This window comes from Aythya marila, assembly GCF_965140915.1.
Source record: "Aythya marila genome assembly, chromosome: 3".
NCBI classification, from domain to species: domain Eukaryota; kingdom Metazoa; phylum Chordata; class Aves; order Anseriformes; family Anatidae; genus Aythya; species Aythya marila.
This window is the reverse complement of record NC_139044.1, coordinates 3164698-3176808: the sequence shown is the minus strand read 5'-3', so window position 1 is coordinate 3176808 and position 12111 is coordinate 3164698.

Here is a 12111-nt window from a genome sequence, read left to right as displayed (position 1 = left end):
TTCAGATGTACACAAAGGCTTTGTTAGGAGCATGTTTTGATGGGAGAAAGTGTCGCCATATGTGTTTTCTAGGGTCCCACTTGGTGTTTGGCTCAGGGTTAAGGTTAGGGTTAGGGTTAGAGATTAGGTTTAGGGTTAGCGTTAGGGTTTGGTTTAGGGTTAGGGTTATGGTTAGGGTTTAATGTTAGGATTAGGGTTAGGGGTTAGGGTTAGGGTTAGGCTTAGGGTTAGTGTTAATGTTAGGGTTAGGTTTAGTGTACAGTTAGAGTTAGTGTAGGGTTTCAGGTTAGGGTTGGGGTTAAGTTTAGGTTTAGGTCATGGTTACGGTTAAGGTTAGATATACGTTTAGGGTTGTTTGAGAAGAGCAAAGACACAGAGTGCAGTTGCATGTGCAGTTACATAAAGGCTCTCCTGGGGAGTTCAGCTGTACCCAAAGGTTTCTGTTGGAAGTACTTTTTGATGGGAGAAAATGGCTTCGAACATGTTTTCTAGGGTCCCACTTGGTGTTTGGCTCAGTTTTCCAGTGACAGTTACATTTAGGGTTTGTTTGGAAAGAGCAAAGACACAGAGTCTGGTTGCATGTGGGGTTGCATAAAGGTTTCCCAGTTGACTTCAGGTGTACCCAAAATCTTCTGTTGAGAGCACTTCTTGATTGAATAAACTGGTGCTCTATGTGGATTTGTATGCAGAGGCTTTCGGGTGCCTGTAATGGTGCTGCATTGCAGCCCTTCCAGATGTGCAGCGACTGCACTAGGTGATTAATGTCTGCAGTACAGTTTGTTATAGTTGGAGCTGGCTTTAGGTGCTTTGTACAACACTATGCCATATATTAAAATCAGTACATGTGGAGATGAATATTTAAGCTGCTGGTCAGCTGCACCAGCAAAGCAAGTTATTACAGGGAAGTGACCTGGAAGGAGACAGGCAGGAAGCAGGGGGTTTCCTTTGGCCATGACAAAGAGAAGAACATCTCATTCGCATGTCCTTTCAGCTTTTTTTTTTTTTTTTTTTCTTTTTCTTTTTCTTTTTTTTCTCATAGCATTTGCTCACACTGCTCTGGTAAGGCTTTGCAAGGGTTTTGGCCCCATCTCTCCTCTGTCTCTTCCCTTTTTCGTGCCATCTTTCTTTTACATAGTGCTTTTGATTTATCCATCTTTCACTTCACCCACCCTCCTCCAACCCACTCTGTACTTCCACCGCCTTTTCTCCTTGCTTTTCTTTTCTCTCTAACACCCTTTCTCTAGTCGCCTTGCATCATGCCTCTTCCTCTGTTACTCCCATCTCTACGCTTTCCTGGAAAACATGCAAGGGACAGCTGGTAGGGTGTAATCTCCCTGACTGTATCCAAATGGGACCAGGGCTGCAAGCCTCTGGAGACCTTAAACCCACTGCATTCTCCAGGTTTCTTTTGGCTTTGAGGAACAAGAGGACCAGCACATTGTTCCTGCTGCACTAGTGGATCCAGGCAGAATTGTTGCACAGGGCAGCCCAGAACAGGAGCTGCAGCTCATTTTTTAATTCCGAGAGGCTCTGGGATTGCCATTCCTTCCCAAGGAGGCCCTTGAGGTGCAGTAAGGACCTGAGCAGTCGTATTCAGATCACTTACTCAGGAGCACTTAGGTCTCCTGTACTGTTTCGTGTAGCAGGTCAGGTAAAGACATACCAGGTGTTTGGGGATTTTTGCCCCTAGTGACCCTAAATCTAATGTAGACAGAACTAGCAAACTTCTTTGGGAATGATGCAGGTGTTATCCTGCCAGAGGGGTATGTGCTATATAATATGCTTTAGGAGCCAAGGGGTAACACATTGTGTTGGGAACTGTCTGCCCTTGGAGAATTTCTGTAGTCCAAAAAAATTGGCTGCCATGTTTGGCATCTGCTCAACCCACAGAACTTAGTTATGGTCTATCATGGGGCTGTAATTTATCCATTAGCTTCCAAGCACCGCTGAGAGACTTTTCAGAAATCTGCCAACCTTTGATAAAATGCCTACTCTTAGCTCTTTGCTTTTGTTCACTGTGTAGTCACAGCAGTTGTTTTAATTGTAATGGGGAAGTTTAACAAACTTCTTACAAACCTGCCAGGGGAACAAAGCTTCAATGCAGATTGTTTTATGTGTGTGTTTCTTGAAAAATTGCCTTACGTGACCCTGCCTTTTTATTTTCTTATACTTTAAGAGAAACGTTAGGACAAAGAACTGGGAGACCCCTACCAGGTTAGCAATACCAAGCCCTTCTTGCTGAACGCGCTACACCACAGACTTTTTCATGAACTTAGCAGGCTGCACCTTAAAACCTATTTTCCTTCTATAAACCTCACTCCTTTAATGCTTTCCATTTAATGCTTAATCTTTTAATTTTTGGTCTAATCATTCCTCACAATGGGTTAATACCCATTTGCTCTTATAACAATACTGCACCCGGTCTTGTGTCCTTTCCCTCTCAGTGTTTTTCCCAGGATGTATTTTCAGTGATTCTGTAATCCTGTGATTTTTCAGAGCAGCCCAGTCTCTTCTTTTCTGTTGCTTAGTTTGGTTGAAAAATAACAGCCAGACTTGGCAACCTTTGGGTCGACTCTTTGTTCCCACAAGTGTCCTCATTGCTGGTGGTAAGGTTGTTTGTTTGTTTATTTTTTGATACTTGCAGTAATTTCAGTCTTTCTTGAATCTGTCTGACCAGAATTGTTCACTTTACTCCAAATATTCCCAGTGCAGTTTATCAAATGCCTGACTAAAGGGAAACTCTGTTTTTGTCTGAAATACCAGGTAACTAATAATTACCAATGACTGTCAGTAGAAAGCTGATAAATACTTCAGAATTTCAAACACTGCTCCACTTTAACCCCGCAGAAAATACTGATTTTAAAATACAATTTGCTTTGGATATGCGTGAGTAGTTCCCACAATGTTCTAATTATGTCTTCTTTCCAGAAGGCATTCGAGCTTTTAGCTTTTGCCTGACTTTACCTTGTACATTCAATAGGAGAAATTGAGATCTGACATCTTAGCCAAATCCTCTGAGATCAAGAAAACTGCAATTAGCCCATGGTCTAGTATCCACAATGCCATCCTTTTCTCCTGCTGCCGTGGTATCATGGTTCACTTTTGCTTAGGTTTCCTGGTGACCTTTCATTTCAGTGCTCAGTCCTGGTGAGACTCTCCTGAGGGATACTGCAGAAATAAATGGAATCACTTCCTGAGCAGGGAAATGCCAGACCTTACACAGGCAGCTGGGAGGGAGGATAAATGGCTCAGAATGCTCTGTTATTGAGAAAGAAAATCTTGTTTCTCTGCCAAAACATTACGGGCCCTGTTGAGTCCGGTCACTTGCTTCTGGAGGGAGCAAATGTGGGATTTTGCACTTCCTCTTAATTTTTCATGCAAATGTTCCAATACTGGACTGCCTGATTAAATTAGATACTCCAAATTAATACAAATGTCCCCATTTTGTAGGTGAGAGTTTAACACTTTCCAGTTATCACACTGGAAGTCAGTGGCAGACCTGGGAGGGAGTTCAGTCCTTTAATTCATCTGTTTGAACCCCAGAGCTCACCTCCCTTTGCTGAGGGTGTTCTGTCATCGCATTTTACTCTTTAAACCCTATTGTCAGCATAATCATCTATCATGAATATGTGGGTATTTTTATTAAGATGCCTAATATATTGATGTCAATCCCAGTTCATTTTTAAGATTATTAACAGACTACTTAATTATTCCTTAATAATATATCATGTATGCGCAGCCCACATCTACCCAGCAGTATCAGGCTGTGATAGTCACCTGTTGGCCACAGTGACTGAGTGTGTGATTTTCAAAATATGTACTGATGAGTGATACTGCCCATCCACACAGGGCTATTTCAGGAAGAAGTGGTGCCTGCAAGGTAGCAGGAGTGGAAATGAGATGCTCATCAATGCCCAGTATTCACTGGATTGGATGAAAATGAAAACAATAATAATAATAAAAACCAATAAAATTCCTGGACCCTTCACAAAGGAGTGGACTCTATTTTCAGGCTGTACATGCCAGGGAATATATTTCAGAAGACAAGGAGAGCAGGAGGAGAACTGTTTTATTACAATATCAGTGGTGTCTCCTGGACAAGCAGTGCACAAGTGCAGAGCCACCCACCTTGGGCTGAGAGCACAGCACTCAGCTCTTCCTGCTCCCACTGGGTGTGCTTCAGAAACTGATTTACAGACATTTTTTTTTAAGAGCCAGTATAAGAGAGGTTCACTGATTTTATCTAAACTCTTTCTAAACTGATTCAGTTAAATTGCTAAAAAAAAATAATTAAAAAAAAAAAATCCCCCACTTGAATTCAGGGCCATTGCAGGCTAAAGACAATGCTTGCTGTTAGTGCTAAGCTTCTTTCATCCCTACAACTCAAGTGCTTTGTGAGGATGAGTAAGTGTTATCAATCTGATTGAACAGCTACACATACCCAATTACAAGGACTTGAAGCAATTGTTGGAGAGCCCAGTGGCTGAAACACAGGCTGCACAGGCTCAGAGATCGGGGAAAAGTGCCTTGACAGCACAGCAGCGGTGAGACTCTCACTGGCCAGAGCTGGAAGGCGTTTGTGTGTGCTTTTCTACCAGGGTGAGAGGGCACAGAAGGAGATGTGTGAAGGAAAAGAAAAAAGTAAAATAAAATAAAACAATTCACAGACTTCTGAAAAATAACTCTGTGTAATATAGAAAATGAAAATAACAATTCTTTAAACTGACTTGGTTTTCTCTGCTAAAAAGCACTCTGTCTTTTTGATCTGAAAAGGTTTAAAAGCCGCTGCAATGGTCATGTGTTTCTCCTAAAGCTGAACGATGTGACTGCTGCTAATCACTGCGATCCTGGCATGAGAATGGTTGACGCTCACGCTGCTGTTCATGGAGCTGCTCTGACCGCTTGGCACTGCTCTGAGCTCAGGAAAACAGGAAGGGTCATTGTGCGGACAATGAAGCTGATGTGTTGAAACAGAGGCAAATACAAATCAGCTCATCAAATCGGTGGACAGAATCATCAGGGAACAGAATATGTTTTATTAAAGGGTTCGTCTTGGACAAGAAAGAAAATCTAGCAATAGTACGGAGACTGTAGCTGTTAACACAGTAAATTTGCAGGGATTTCTTGTGTGAGGCCGAACGTCCCCACTTAGTATCCCTTAAAAAGTACACATGGAAGGATCACAATTTCTCAGTGGGAGCTTGTGGTCCTCAGCTAAGAGTGAGTAGTTCAGGCCCCTAGTCCCTTTTCCAAGCCCGTTTTATTTCTTGGCCAGTGATATGTAAAAATGAAGTGTATAAACAGTCTTTTTTCCATGTCTATGCTTTAGGTAATTACAGATACTAGTGGGTTTTAAAGATGGCATTTCTGGACATGGCTAAGTTTTGCATCTTTGAAGCTTTAAATTCTCTTCTGGATACGGTAGCATTGCGTGTTGGGTCATAAGCTCCAGATACAAAACACAGGATTTAGTTAGTGAAGTCAGAATGAGATTTCAGTAGTTTCCAAAATTGAATTGGACACAGGTTTTGCTAAGGCTGTTTCAAAATGGAGCCTTGAGTTCCTGTATCACTTCTATGCTGTTGAAAACTTTATTTGGGCGTAAAGGTAACAAAAACGTTCATGCTTTTTACTCCTGTATTTCATGCTACCAGACTTTCCATTAACAGCTTTCACAGACCATTCAACAGTTAAAGTTAAAAAAAATCAAAAGTAACTTTTTAGCCTTTTTCAATTTTTCCAAATTCCATGGGCCAGTGAGCCAACAGAGCAGTGCAGTGAATTGGGGAAAAGCACTGGCTTTAGAACCGTTGTACGGCACTTGAACACGGGCTGAAAACAACTTGTGCTGTCCTCAGTGGCAAGATTTGGGAGAGTGAATCATGGAAGAGGGACACCATCAGGAGGGGTTGAGAGCATTTTATAAACACTTCTGAATAGGCTGAGGTTTTGGGTCGGAATAATTGAACATCTGGTTATGGACTGTGTTTATTTCTATAGTAAATGAAAGAGTTGAGGTCAAAGTCAGAATAAAATCTCTTAGCAGATAGATTCACTGAAGCATTGTATGTATTTCCAGCAGCATGGCTGGCAGCACCTCTGTGTAACTGGCATGTTTCAGCTGCTGTTAAATAATACCCATACTGTAAAGAGCTTAGAAGACGGGTGCTGAAAGATTTAGAGCAATGCCACCTAGTGATAAAATACAGACTCCTGAAACAACTCAATGTTCATTTCACAGGCTTTAAGATGCTTATTCCTTTATTGTACTCTTCAGCTATCCCACTTGTTAGCATAGAATGTGGACATCCAAAAGGCTTTGAGGCATGGTTAGAGCTTCTGCTCAGCACCAGCTGAGATCTGTTGGTGTGGCTCATACACCACCAAGAGCAGCAGGCAGAGCTGCCCAGGAGGAGCCCTCTCAGCCTCACTTCTTTTCTCCTACCTTACACCACTTGGTGGCCGAATGCTGATGCCACTCCTTAGCAGGAGAAAGTATGCCTGAATCTGGACATTTTTAGCCTTTGATGCCTGATACCGAATCATTTTTTTCCTCAACAGCTGCTTGAATAAGGTGACCATCTGTTCCTTATTAAAAAAATAAAAATCTTTTATTCAGTGCTTAATGTTCTACAGTCTATATCAATAGGGTATAGGATGTACTTCTTCCCACATTTCAGCAATAATCACACAGAGGAGCCTATGCAGAGACACAATGGCATGATTTGATAAGATGCATCATTGTCACATTGCAAATAGAACACTGCAGGCTTTTCTTTCCTTTTCTCAGTGTTCATTTTTTTCTGTTTTTCATATTTCTTTTCATTATTATATTTCCTGGTAACAGAAACAGTTATTCAATATCTAAGCTGTGCTACTGTGACCCTGTAATAGCAAAATTATGTGGACTGTTCTGCATTGTGCACTGCCATAAGAAGATTGAATTGATATGTTTCCAACTGAGATGATTTTTGTCTTGCGATACCCTTCATGATGCTGGTGATCCTGTTGCTTAATTTTGCCATGTGAGGTATCACCACGGGGATGGTTTTTGAGAGTATGCTGGGCAGGACTTGGCTAAAAGAACCTGCCAAAGTGCTATTTGGGTGAAACAGCAATGAGCAGGCAGGGAACGTGATGCTTTTCTTTCTTGCTGTGGTTTAAATGGTGGACTGCGGCTCCAACAACACCAGCATCCTGTCATGAATCTAGGTGAGGCAGCTGTACAAAGACTAATCTGTGGTAAGGACCAGAGCTTTTGTTTCCTCCTTTCCCATCCCAAGCCCTTTGTCTGGGATTTGAAATTGTTGAATTCAAATGAAGTGCCAGCCTCTCTTTCATTGGTATTGTTGCAATCTCTAAACAAATTCAAACAGAAAATTTGCTGAATCCCAGGTCCTCCCTTTGGATGCTGCTCTGCTCCCATTGAACACTGACAACACTTCAGGGTCACAAAGAATTACCAAATTATGGAGAAGTCTCTTGAAGGCCTCCCTCTGGCAGAACTGTAGCTCTGGTGGCAAATAGGTTCTCGCTCCTTAAAATCTGATGATGTAGCAAAATTAAAATCAGACTCAAACCAAAACCAAGCTAAACTTAATCTTTGCCATTCCAAGATGTTTATGGAGACTAATTGAAGACTGTAGACTACAAGTTAAGATCGGTTGTCTATACTTGGCTCTGCTTTTCAATGGGCTGCAAGGCTTTAATTTGCAAAGAAAATACAGAAATTTTGTAAGTTCTAAAGGACATTTATACAATGAAGTTTTCTAATTATTTTCCTGTCAACAAGGAGAGCAAGTCCATTGTGAAAGAGTTTGATTTACCCTTTTGAATCTTGGAGTCTCAAAGATAAAGTTGAACACTATATTTACCTGAGTATGTGGTGCCATGTCTGTAATTTATGGAAGCAACCTTAACTCTGCCCACAGAGAGCTCTCAGCTCAGATGGGAGCATCTTGTTTTATTTTCAGTCTTGCCTTCTTGAATTATTCCGTGATCATAACTCTTTTTTAGAATTTGAGTTAAAAAATGTAAGATTTTTTTTTTTAAATCACAGCTTTCCTAACTAGTTTTTGTTCTTGCTTGGAAACAAACCCTGAAATTTTAGTAAATGGAAATGTTAAAAAAGTTTCTGAAAGTGTATCTTTGTTTCACACTGATGATTGCTCACTACTGAGATGACAATTATTAAGCATGCTATGGGAGCATAACATGGTTCAATGAATTAAATCTAAAATGAAACAGACAACAATAAAGCCAAAAATTTTCAACATTAATTAAGAATCAAGCATCTGGTTTTTACCCAACAAAATTGTCATGACAACTGTCAACACTGCATATGGGTTTTGATTGCAATAAACTGCAGTGTTATCCTTTGTTTCAGCCATGCAATAGCCAAACATTTACAAGTTAGTGCTTCAACAAAGCTGAAGAGCTGGTTATTAGTTGTGCCACAGCTGCATGGTGTCACCCATTCCTCTTTATCAGAGAGATGAACAACTGCTAAGGCTCAGGAAGTGGAATGAACTGCAAGTACTGCTCTGTAATTCACATGGGGCACAGCTGGGAGCTGCCCAGCATTCCCTTCCTGAGGCAGACAGATCTGTTAGAAAGTCATGAAAGTTTTATCACCGAGGTAGGTGGATTTCTTGGAGATCATTTTTCTGGATCTTTCAATGTTCTCTTTGAGTTCCACTTTCAGTCCATGATCTCTGTCCCTATCTGCACACATCCAGCCATTTTCCTCTCTCCCAGTCCTTCCCATGGTTCAGAGATGTTGTTTACTTTCTTTTGCCCTTTCCCCTCAAATCTGATTTTTTGTTGTTGTTGTTGTACACTAGCATTTCTATGTCTCACTTTGTAGCTTTCTTTCACCCATTATCTCCTAAAATGTCACCAAGACCATCTGCTTCAAACTGACTCTGCTGCTGAGCAATTGTAGCTCTCTAATATCATTTGCACAGACCTCCTTTCCAGACAGACTCTGTCTACAGCAGAGAACTCGGTAGCACAAAACCCAAGTAAGTCTGGTAATCCTGACCAGCATATCCTTTTAATATAAATGGGCCACATATTTTCATTACTTTTAGTACCTCTCTGCCAGGGCTGCCTGAGCTGAACATTTGTCTATGTGGGTATTAAGCAGAGGCTAGGAGTCAGATTCAGGAAACGACTTGGGTAATCATATTCCCATTTAACAAACAGACATACATGCTGTATTCCCAGGGAAATCCATCAAGCTTTCAACATGTGCCTAAACTTGAGCATATTCAAATGCTCAATTAGAAGTTTTTTTTTTTTTTTTTTTTTTTTTTTTAAGGGCTTTATTTTTCTGTTTTGTGACCATGTATTTTATACGTAAGCTATTTCTGTCTGTTTCGGATTGCAAACTTGTAAAGTAAGCCTGAGAAGCTGCTTTCACTGCTTATCTCAATGGCTTTCACCTTCTGCCTGTCAGACAGTGTTGCTTACCAGCCCTTCTGTTGTTCCTTACATCTAGAAGTAATAAATGGAAGAAACACAAAACTGACTGGGGAGGAAATTGCAACTCTCTGCTCAGCCCACCTGCCCTGCAGTCAATGAATGCCCCAAAACGGTTCTGATACTCTTCTTCTTTACTATTTGCATTATCATCTCACTAAATTAGTGCATATAATTCCAATTTGCTCAGATGCTTGGCAGTATGACACTTGTATAGATAAACGTGTGTTGAGAGAATTATGCCTGCAACTTAAAGTCTAAGTCATTAGAAAAGTGTGGTCTAGGCTTCCAGTCTTCAGGTATCCTTTAAGCATGCGAGGTCCTTACAGCCCCACAAAGTGATGGCATGAATCATTTCAGCCTGGTGCTTCATTTCCGTGCCTGGTGGCTGCTGACTTGCCTAGGTTCACATACCTTAAATATGAAGTGGTGCCTGCCATGGCCCTCTCTCTCCACTAACTGCATTTTAACATAACATACAGCAATCAGAAGCCATTAGACTGTGAATAATGCGGTCGTCATTAATGTATTTATAACAGTAATAGTCCGGCAGTAAACAGCAATGAAAATGTTGAGATTGGTATTTTTATGCAGGGCAAGTGATCTCGAAATTATCAGAGATAACTATCCCAAGCTCTTTAACCTAGCACCACCTCACAAAAACCCCAGTTTTGCTTGGCTTCATCAATTTGCAGTCTTTTGAGCACAGTTGTGCTCAGATGGCCTGGATGTGTTTTATGAAAACCCTCTGCAGGACAGTCATGCCTGACTTGGCAATCAGCCCAAAGTGAGGCAGTGGTAGCCGTGCTCTCTCTGGGCTAATTTACTGTGGTCTGCTTTGCTTTCCTCATCTGGGTGCTGCTCAGCATCAAAACAAGCCAGTGTAGAGCTTGCTCTTAAATGCTCTCACGAGATGATCAACAGCAAGGCTGCCACACAGACATAGCTTTAGAGTTCTTGCTCTGGAATCACTCTGAAGTGACTTTAGCTGAAGTGGCTTAGGTGAAGTAGGCCAAAGGGAAATTTCGGATAGCATTGCACTCTGTTCTCCTCATACCGTACCTTTAATTACACAAATACTCTGGTGTTCTGGATATGCAGAGAATATAGGGCTCTACTTGCTTTTATTCAAATACATCTGCTTATTCCCCATCTCCATTAATAACTTCTAAATACGACTGTCAAGCAATACTGTTGCTCTTAGAGCCATGTTTTTGTTTTTGTAAATTAGGTATCCAATTTTTCCTTTCGAAATCTCTCCTCATGCCCTTTTAGCCCCATTTCTGTTGCTCTGCATCTAAGTATTATCCTTCAGCCTGCTCCAGAGTCCAGTTAAGCATGGTGGTTGCTCAGTTCACAGCCTCAGAAAGATAGGTTTCATGGAGACTTGAACTTGTGCAAAAGGATGCTCGTGCGATTCACTCAGATTCAGTCATTGCAACTTTCTGCTGCCACCTCCTCAGGATGCTACTGCTCACACTCCTGCTAGGACAACCAGTTGAAGATGTAACCAATGTGAATCGTATTCTTAGGACTCAGTGACTTTCATGGTGAGAAAATGAGTTCTTCCACCTTCCTTTGACATACTGGCCTTTTTGGCATGGTACCATCCTGTGCAGTCCCCAAGGACAGAAACACCTATAAATGTTGATCTCATACTGAATGCCAGCTACTTGTAAAATAGCCACAGGGATATGATTTAATGGTTGCTTAACGCTGTTGCCAGCAACACATTTGGGAACAAGAAATGCTAAACTCATTTTATATAGGTAAATATATATATATTTAGCACTGTTTTAGTTTTGACTGGTAAAACTAGTAGTGTTGTTCATTAGTCTTCTGTTAAATGAGCCAAGATTTATGGGGAAACTTAGTCTCTTTTACTGGACAAACTGATGTTGCTGGGAAAACAACATGCAGGCTTTTTGATCCATCGTATCTACAACATTGCTTGTATCTGGGAGACACTTGATATTGCACGACATGTTGGTGAATAAATTGGATACAAAATCAAAATGGCATTTGTGAGGCAGACTAAAAACTGATTAAATGCTTAAGTATGATTAGAAAGTGGGAATCATTGCTGAGGTTGATTTGTTTCTGGAGATGTTCCAGAGGACTGGGGCCAAGAAATGATCTTTGTAAGACCTTGCTAAATCCAGTACATCAATGTATATTCATTACTGATAAAGTTTGTAGGTTAAAGAAGGAAGTCATAAACCATAAAAGGGAGGAGTGCTGACTGATCTGGATTATTTGGAAAGCTGCATGCAAGTAAATGACATCTATCCATCTATCTATTTCAATAAAGTGGGGTTACGTAGATCATTGGCTATGCTAAAGTGGGGGACAAAGATCATTGGCTATGCTGGATGCAATAACCTGTCCTAGAGAGCAGCAGTCCTGAAGAGGGCTCAAGGTAGAATAGCAGTGTATAAGTCAGCATGGGTACTCTGCTGGGCACTGGGCAGTGTCTGCAGTAAGGAGACTGAATGGGCTCCTTGGCTGATGAAACTCCGGGTGCCCAGCAAGGACAGAAACGTGATGCACCATCCATTTAGCACTGGTCTGGCCCCTGCTGAAATACCTGGTGCAATTATAGCTCACAGAACAAGGAGATTTACTGGG